Below are 9,496 nucleotides of genomic sequence, written 5' to 3' on the forward strand. Positions count from 1 at the left end.
GAGAAGTTTGTAATAGTTTGCAAAAAGTTAACAGTACCTTTGATCTGATTCACAAAAATTTGATACAACAAAACTTTTGTTTTCAGAAAATTTGCAGAAATTATAACGCAAAGCTAAACAACTGCTAATTTTATAAAAGTTTTTCTCTAAACAAATTCTCACTTGTTTTTTAATAAAGGATTAAAACCTTTTCAAAATTTTATATCCCAATTTACACAATGTAATACAGTAAAACCTGTGAAGTTGACCACCTGTCTAAGTTGACCGCTTTTTTCAGGCACGGAATTGGCCCTTATCATATAAATCTACCTTTGTAAGTTGACACTTGTTTAAGTTGACAACTAAAGTAATGCACCACAGGTGGTCAACTTATACAGGTTTCACTGTACTAGCTTTATTTACCAATTAAAATTTGAATAGGGCATTTCATTTTTCTTTAACAAAAATTCTCATGCATTCATCGAATGCTGTACATACAATGTTAATTATATACAGGTGAATGTAAATTTAAACCCAATTTGCAAGTAAATTTGAAGACTTTTTTTTTTTTACTTTATTATTTACTATGTAGGATCTGATTCAGGCGTAAAAAGTTTGCTAATGTGTGATCATACATTCATCTAATTTCATGAAGAACAGTTGATTATCAAGCAGATGAACACAAAACAAATCCCAAATTCAACGTAACATTACATTATTATTAAATAAATTAATTTGTTTTTGGATATTGAACTGGCATTTAGTTCACGGTTTCATAGCGACCTTCTAACAAATTTGAGCACAGGAAGTAAGGTATAGGTCAAATTGTACAAGTTGTATTGAATAACATTGAATTGATACAGTAGACTTCTCCAGAAATGTTAATTTTTGCTATTATTTTAATAAAATATACTTGTTAAAATGTACAATTCAAACTAAATTATATGGAGAATAAATTACTAGTAAATTATTTTTTGGACGTTTTTTTTTTCCTATGATATAAATATATGGCACAAGCATCAATTAAATAAACTTTTACTCTACGGAAACTTTTCAGTTTTGTGGTAACCCTATTCTCAGCAAACACAAAATAAATTTAAAAAGACAGTTATAATAAATCAATACAGACTTTTTATTAACAATAATTACAAACAAATTGTCAAACAGCATTTACAGAATATTATAATACATCGATTCTTCACACTTTTCTTCATGTCTTTGTGTCCTAAAATAAAAAAAAAGCATTGTAGAAAAATTATAAGTTTTACTTTCATTAAAGAATTCTGCTAACAGTAGTCTTAAAGACAGGCATAAACTATAGTTCCCCAGTTATGAACCCTACTCGCATTAAAGGGGCTACTTGAAAACCACCAATTGCTAATGTTAACTTAAAGAGAAATATATTTTTAATGTTATATTTGCATTTATTTTCAAATCTTTTTTCAATGGAGAGCTTTTGTTACCACATAATTTCTGTTTTTTACTTCTATTAAAAATGAAGAAGAATCTTTGCTGGTAAGTTTTATTACTTTTGGAGACGTTTTCACTTCTGAAACATGTTTTAAAAGAAAAATTAGCCTTGTATTCTCAAAACTATTTAATGCAAAAATAATCGCCAGCACTGAAATGCAAACTAGACCCGTTAAAACATTATGGTCCTGTGGCATTAACATAAGCGACCATTTTTACAAGATCAGGAACTGATTTACAGATCCCCAAACTCTGGGCACAAAGCAGATTAAGCCTTCTAACAGAATGAACAAGTCTCAGCTAATATGAATAGTTTAAAATCCCAGTACCAAAATATAATTTTTCAGAATATAATTTTTCAGATGACAGCAAATATAAACAGTGCGAAGCTTCTTTTAGAAGTACATCATATGAAGCAGTGAGAAGCGAAGGGATGTAAGTGGACATATGCAAGTTTTGAATAAAATGACTTTAAAGATAACGTCCTAAGTGGACTAACATTGATTTTTTTTTAAAGTCATGCTGTACAGCAGGATCTTCCAGGGTTAGGGTTGCCAACCTTGGAGAAACAATTTGACAAGCATCTGTAGCAGGGTTGGCAAGATTTTGGACACAACAGTACAAACCACGGTTTTTACCGTCCTGTCCAAAACTACATTTTTGAGAAACTATTTTGTGAGAAAATATCAAAAACAGAACAAAATGCATCAAAGTTATGTTTTATATTGAATATTCATTCAATGGTGAACATTCAAGTATAAAAATATATGTAACTGAATGATACAGCTAATTCTAATCTAGTTACATAGAAGTTGAATTCATCATTAAACATTCCAAATTGTATGCATTTTTTTTTTTTTTTGTTTCATAATAGTAACCAAACTTTTTGGCATTTATGCACGTGTGCAAAGGAAAGTGTTCAAAATATAGTTTAATAATTGACTGAAATGCAATAAATAGTTACAGAATGTATATTATATTAAAATATGAATTTAAAAAAAATGCACAAGTTTTAAAATTTTAGTGAATGTATTTAATCAATTTATTATTCTTTAATCTATTGTAAAAAAATGTTAAAATATCAGGTAAAACTTGAACGCAAAAACCATTAAAAAAATATTCTCTTTTTTTCCACCAAAAAATTACATTTAATAACATTTTTCTGAGTTATAAATGGAACTGAAACTAGTTGTCTTGGTAGTGCAGTGAATTTCTTTTCACAACTCTACCAACTGTTACTAAGCAAGTTTTTGCATAATAGAGTTATGGGCAATTTGTTTAAGTAAAATATTTATTAATGAACCTTTCAGAGAAAATACAAATACTCATTAATTAAAACTTATTATTATTTATGCATGATTAATATTGCAGTAAAAATGAGTTGATTTGATTACACTTTTAGCTTTAGCATACTTTGACAGATTAGTGTATCTTTGGACGGTAAAAACCGCCTGTTCCGAAACCAGTTTTAGACAGTCCAAAACTCAACCCTGATCTGTGGTGAATTTGAGGAGCAGATCGGTATTTTGCATAAAATTCAACAAAAAACTAACTTTAAATCCCAAAAACACTTATCTAAAATTATTTTTGAGCTATAATAATCATTTTAAACACTGGCATAAAAATAATTATTGTTTACTTAATAAGACAGTTTTAAGCACTATGTCATGCCTCATGCTTTTGAACGCTCGACTGTGAAATGCGGAGCAAAATAACTTTTTTTGCAGAGCTACGGAGTTATGCAATCTCACTGCCTCATATGGAAGTTTAAAATTTAATTCAGCTAAAGTATGAAAATAATAATAAAAATTAAGTTTAACACTGATGGAATTGTTGGTGAACATGATGAAAATTATGTATGGAAGAACCTAACCAAGCACCAAGTACCTAACAAAACACCTAAGAGAATAACTAAAAGTAGGTACAGTAAAACCTGTGAAGTTGACCACCCTTGTAAGTTTACCACCTGTCTTAAGTTGACTGCTTTTTTCACGCACGGAATTAGCCCTTATCATATAAATCAAACTCTGTAAGTTGACCATTAAAGTAGTGCACCGCAGGTGGTCAACTTACACAGGTTTCACTGTATCAGCAAACTTAAAAAAAAAAATACTAATAATAAAGCTGAAAGTTCCTCTGTCTGTCAGGATCTCTGTGACGGGCATAGCGCCTAGACCGTTCGGCCAGTTTTCATGAAATTTGGCAAAGTTAGTTTGTGGCATGGGGATGTGCACCTCGAAGCGATTTTTCGAAAATTCGATGTGGTTCTTTTTCTATTCCAATTTTTAGAACAAAATGTTCGTAAGATGAACCAGTAAATTACGAAATTATCATAACGTGGAACCTAACATGGGCACAAGCCAATTGGCGAGATACGAAATTATCATAACGTGGAACCGTAACATGGGTACAAGTCAACTGGCGAAAAAATTCACCATATATTATTTGTAAATATACAGGCGAACCAAAGGATCATTTAATTTTTCTATTACGGGCAAAGCCGTGCGAATACCACTAGTACTGAATATTTCACGTTTGTTGAAAATCTTTATTGAAAGAAGACATACTTTGTTTTAAGTAAAATTTAGAAATGATAGTTTAATAGCATAATCCAGTCTTCACATTCCACATAAATAGTTAAAAAAAAAATTAATTAGGTGAGTTCTCCTCAAAGCAAAAATCCTGACTTGTCAACACCTACTTGTAGCATTCCCCACACAAATTGTAAGATTTATTACTTCCAAACAAGCTTAGGTTTGTAAACATGACGGAAATACAATACCGGTTTAAATTAAAAAATCTCCAATCGTTCAAATTTGCTTACGAACAAAAGCTTGCTGAATAATATGCTGAAAAAATATACAAATTAAAAACTTGCAATAGCTGTCATAAACCCTGCTGAAAATTTAAATGGATAATTGGTTGGTCTAAACTTGATAGGAAGTAAAATGAAATGATAAGTTTAAAATCTGATTTTCAATGCATATTCAAAAATTTTTGTGTTTTCCCCCCTTTTCTTTAAAAATTCAAGCTGGCATATATATTTGATATAGCCGAAATGCATTAATTTAGCTTACATGCTAAATGCGATGTATATGTATAAGATTTTCAAAAAGAGCTAACCTCATATACAAGTGCATGATATTCTTTTTTAATGTTATTTTCAGAATTATTTACTATCTAGTCAGTCCAATTAACTTAAAAGTATTCATAATTAATGCACTTATTTAAAAAAACAATCATTTTTACCTCTAAGTGTTTTTTGCCAAACATTAAATACATTTAAGTATTATCTATGCACACATATTTGACCCCTAACAATAAATTGAAAATGAATATTTACCTTAAAAGCAAATAAGAGGGGAAGTAATTATTCTGCTGCTGAATACTTTATATAAAGCCATTCAATAAAACTTGGGAAATATGGTAGGTTGCGGTTACTATGATATGGTAAACATTTTTGACTAGAGGTGCAAGAGTTTACACTGAGAAAGACTTACTAGTCAAAAACCTGACAACCCATCTTTAAAAAATCCTATTTATGAAGTTTATTAATAAAAATAAAAATGTTGTACTCAAAAACTCACATTATTTCTTGATGCCAGCTGTCATATATCCTTATACACCCTTTGACAAGCAGCTATAAAAAAAAAAACATAAGAATAAACAACAGGACATGCTATGATGAATAAACTATGTATAATAATGGATGTGGAATAATCCTATGTGGAATAATTTATATATTCACTAGGACATGCTATATTTGCTAATACATTTAACCAGAGCTCAAGGTAAAGTCGACAAACAAGAATACTATTTTGAAATTATCGACTAAAATTATTTTATGGAAATATAACTAGTTTTAAAATTGAAGACAAATATTAATAATGGAGCTAATATTTTGAATAATAAAAACAAGTTATTGCTAAAAGCTAAACTAAGTTACAGTTAAGCTATATATTCAATTTAATTTGAATTCCGAAATAAAGCCACATTAAACATATAAAATCATCTGGCAATCCACAGGCAAAAAAGAAATTATTCAAGCAAACTTTCTTTCGATAAAGGAAAAAAATCCTACAATAATTATCAGAATAATCATTCTGCACAGGTATATTTCAAGCCTCGTGTTAAACACAAAAGTTATGTTTTTCCTTTCTTATTTGGTATATAGATCTCAAAGAAATGTTTTTAAATTTTAAACCATTTCTTTAAAACAGCTTCTCAAAATAGTTAACAATAATCAGTGCAAATGTAAATCATGTTGTGCAACAAACATGTCTATAAAGATAGCATGAAATTTACAGAGCTCATAGAACATTTTCAGTGTCAAAAAGTAGGATATTTTCGAAAAAAGGAGGAAAAAGTAGAATTAACACTTGATTACAAAAGCAAGAACAAAATCAAAACAATTAAAAAGTGAACACATAAATATGTCATTATATGTGCACTGCATCTTACTTGAAGTTTTGCCACGAGAAAAGTACATACATTTACAAAAATCAGAATGCCCCGAAAGAAGGTATTAGTCAAAATGCCATATTCAGCAAATTTTAGCCGATGATTTGGCAAATCTGGAGATAAAATTGCAAGTTTTTAAATATTCAAATATTCCTTTTCATTGGTTTGTAGGGGGGAAAGGGACACATGGGAACAATTTTTTACATTTCTTTAATTTCAAAAAAATATTATCAATTTCGCAACACCAAAATATCTCCAAGATTAAATAGGTAGCCTTTTCTTTGTGTCATGAACTTTTTAAAAAATGTCCTTAATTGCTTACATGTGCCCTTTTTGGGGAGAACATATAAACAGGCCTGGGACACATATAACATGATTAAAAAATGCAGGACATGCATCATATTTTAAAGAACAATATAACGATTTGCAATAATGAAGTTTGACTAAACAATTTAAAATATGTTTTCCCAAGTAAAAGAAAACGGTGAAATTACATAAAACAGCTGCTCTGCTCAAAGGAAGAAGTTTCGACCTGAGAAACATAAATCTCATTGTTCCAAATATTTGTCCAAGAGATCGAGTACTGGGACTGCTATTATTTGAGATTTTTTCAAGATTAATGTTATGTAAAACATGCCATGTTCACAAGTCTCCCCCCCCCCCAAGTGTAAATAACCATATTTCACCAGTCGGTAAAATTTGAAGTTCCTATCAGAAAACTGAGAGGGTCCTGATAACAATAATGGCAGTATTTTACTTTGTGCAAAATTTATACTGAATGAAATATACATCAATATTTTGAAAATTGGGATTGAAGACTGGTAAAGAAAACACATTCATTTGAAATGCTTATAATCAATATTTCACAAAAGATCATACATTTAATTTTTACTGCATTTTAATTTGATATAAAATATTTCTTCAATGAGAAGAACAAATAGTATATTCGTAGATATTCTGTCTAGAAGTTTTTACAAAAAAAAGGTACGATTGATCCAGGGTGCAAGGCAGCCGTGAGCTAAGGCAAGCCACTTGTCGGTTTTATCGCCGGGCCCCGTCCCCCCATTTAGCTTGTTAAAGTCTACTGCGATTCCAAACCGGGCCCCTACAAAGGACGGGTCGCTAGTTTCCGACTAAGCTGACATGGCCTCTCGTTGGCACTGCCAGGGTGGTAAAATGGATAAATTTACTAGATATTCAGGAAAAAAAGAGGAATACAATTCGCAATGAATTAACAAAATTATGAATTTTATTTAATATATAGAAGATTGAAGCAAAACTAACGCTTTAGTGATACACTGAATATTCAGTTGGTATTCAGTACACTGCCTATTCAGCAAACCGAATATTTAAAATACAAAAGAGTCTTAAAAGTTCTGGTTTCTGCTCTATTTCAGGTGCTTAATGTTTTTAGTTACATTTTTAGTTAGAATGGAATGATTTTCATTAACGTCTGAAAATTGAAATATTTTGCTACGTTGTAATCCGAGGAAGCATGAGCCATCTACATCTGATTTTCGAGACTCTATGGTACCTTAAATAAGTTTAACAAGAGTAAAAGTTACAGTAGAATTTTAACAAATTTAAATATACAATAATAGGTCAGGGCTACAAAATTCTTAAAAATTTTAACATGCTCTGCTGGGTATGTTTGTCAAAACAAAAAAAAAAACAAAAACAAAAACAAAAAAAAAAAAAAAAACATGTCGGAATAAAAATTTTAAATGCCCAGTTTTTTTTTCAATTTTATACTAATAAAAATATTTGAATTTGTCGTATAGCATTAATCAGACAAAAAATTACACCTGATTCAAGAACTGTTTCAATATAAAACAAAAAATAAAAGTCAAAATAAATAGTAGGGGAATACAGGGCAAAGCGAAATGGTTAAGTGATGACTGAGCTTTTTCAAAATCAACAAATAGGAAATTTGTTTTGAAACTTGCAATATATAAAGAAATAACATTACACATAAAATAAAACTTGTGTCAAAACATTATTTTTTATTATTGGCAGTAAAATTTAGCCTTCGAGAAAAAGCAGAAGTTTTTCCCGTTTTTTTTTTTTTCCATGGGACAACGTGAAAAATAAAATATTTTCTATTTGATTGTGAGAAATTTTTTCGAACAAAATAATGATCAAATAAATAATAATTCACTTAATGAAAAGATAATGAAACAATAAACTAATAAATAAATTAATTTATTAATTGATACAAAGAAAATATATGAGTGAAAAAATAGAGAGTGAATGCATAAAAAAATAAGTGAAAGAGTGAATTAATAAGTGAATTATTTAATTAAGGAAAAATTAGTTAATTGATGAATACGTATGTGATTTGGTAAATGACTGAATAAGTAAATGAAATGAATTATTTCACTTTGCCCCGCATGCAATTGATTAAATATGAAAAACATTAAAAATACAAATGAGATGAATATTAATTAAATAAATACTGCACAGAATATTCGGAGTTCCCAATTAATATTTAAAATGTTAATTACAAGAACTTTATGATTTAATAACACCAAAAATAATTTTCGACTTACAACAAAACATTACAATTTGAGTATCAATTTTGGAAAATTGCTTGCATTATCATATGCTTTGATTTTCAGAGGTATTTTTTTCTTGACTGGAATAGACTATGTAGTATATCACCATAGTACAAAAAAATTCAAACTGTTACTTTGTAATATTATCACATTCCACTTAATTTTAATGTAAAAGAACATTCTCAGATGGTCAAATGTTAAGTTATCAGTTTTGCAAAATTGCAGATAAACAAAGTTTCCCAGTAACTATACTTATTGATTTGCTTTTGTTTTAGGAATGATTTTCATTTTATTTGCATGAAGTAATTTACTTTTAATTTAAAGAAAGGATTCAATATGCCAACATAACGTTAAAAAAATAAAAAATAAAAACTAAGGTATATTTGAGTTAGAGTTTGAAACTTTATTTTGGCGTTTTAAGACATCGACAGTCGATCGAATTAAAACATGCGGTTTGATAAAATCTGTCAAATAAAAATTGCTACCAACTGTATTTAAGCCATGCTGTATGCATATATTCAAAATTATTCATAAACATCAAGTTTAAACGCTTAACATTGAGCTTGAAACATGTGCTACGCTACAAAGAAATGCTTTGACGCGAATCGTGATAGTAAAAAAATATAAGCACCAGTGCATTCTTCTGAATTACAATTTAAAGAAAATTGCATTTGAATAAATATTAAACTGCCAAATACCTTTTCTCTGCTCGTGCAGCTTACTTCGTCAATCCATCATGGCTCCCTTCCCTGCTTCGTTCGTTTGCTTCTCCGTGTTTGGCGCCGAACCGTAGACTATGTACTACCGCGCATGCGCTGGGTGTCCGGATTGAAGCAAGTGTCCATCAAACGAGCGTTTGCAAGAGTAGTTTACGGTGGTGCCGCCCAACTTGCTGAAAAGTCTGCCGCCAACCAGTCACGTCAAGTTGACACAACAAGATAATATCAAGAAAAAATCAAACTTGTTCGCAAGTGAGCATGCTATCTGGGTGGTGACGTTAGGGGAAGGCATGGGAAGTCTTCCCCAGGAAA

General features: G+C 29.9%; 1 protein-coding gene across 1 annotated transcript in view; it reads right to left on the bottom strand.

Annotated features, from left to right (window-relative positions):
• LOC129231729 (cytoplasmic dynein 1 light intermediate chain 2-like) overlaps positions 1-9,496 on the bottom strand; it is a 47,623-nt gene that overhangs the window by 475 nt on the left and 37,652 nt on the right. The gene's annotated exons all lie outside the window — the stretch shown is intronic.

This window comes from Uloborus diversus, chromosome 1 (assembly GCF_026930045.1).
Source record: "Uloborus diversus isolate 005 chromosome 1, Udiv.v.3.1, whole genome shotgun sequence".
NCBI classification, from domain to species: Eukaryota; Metazoa; Arthropoda; class Arachnida; order Araneae; family Uloboridae; genus Uloborus; species Uloborus diversus.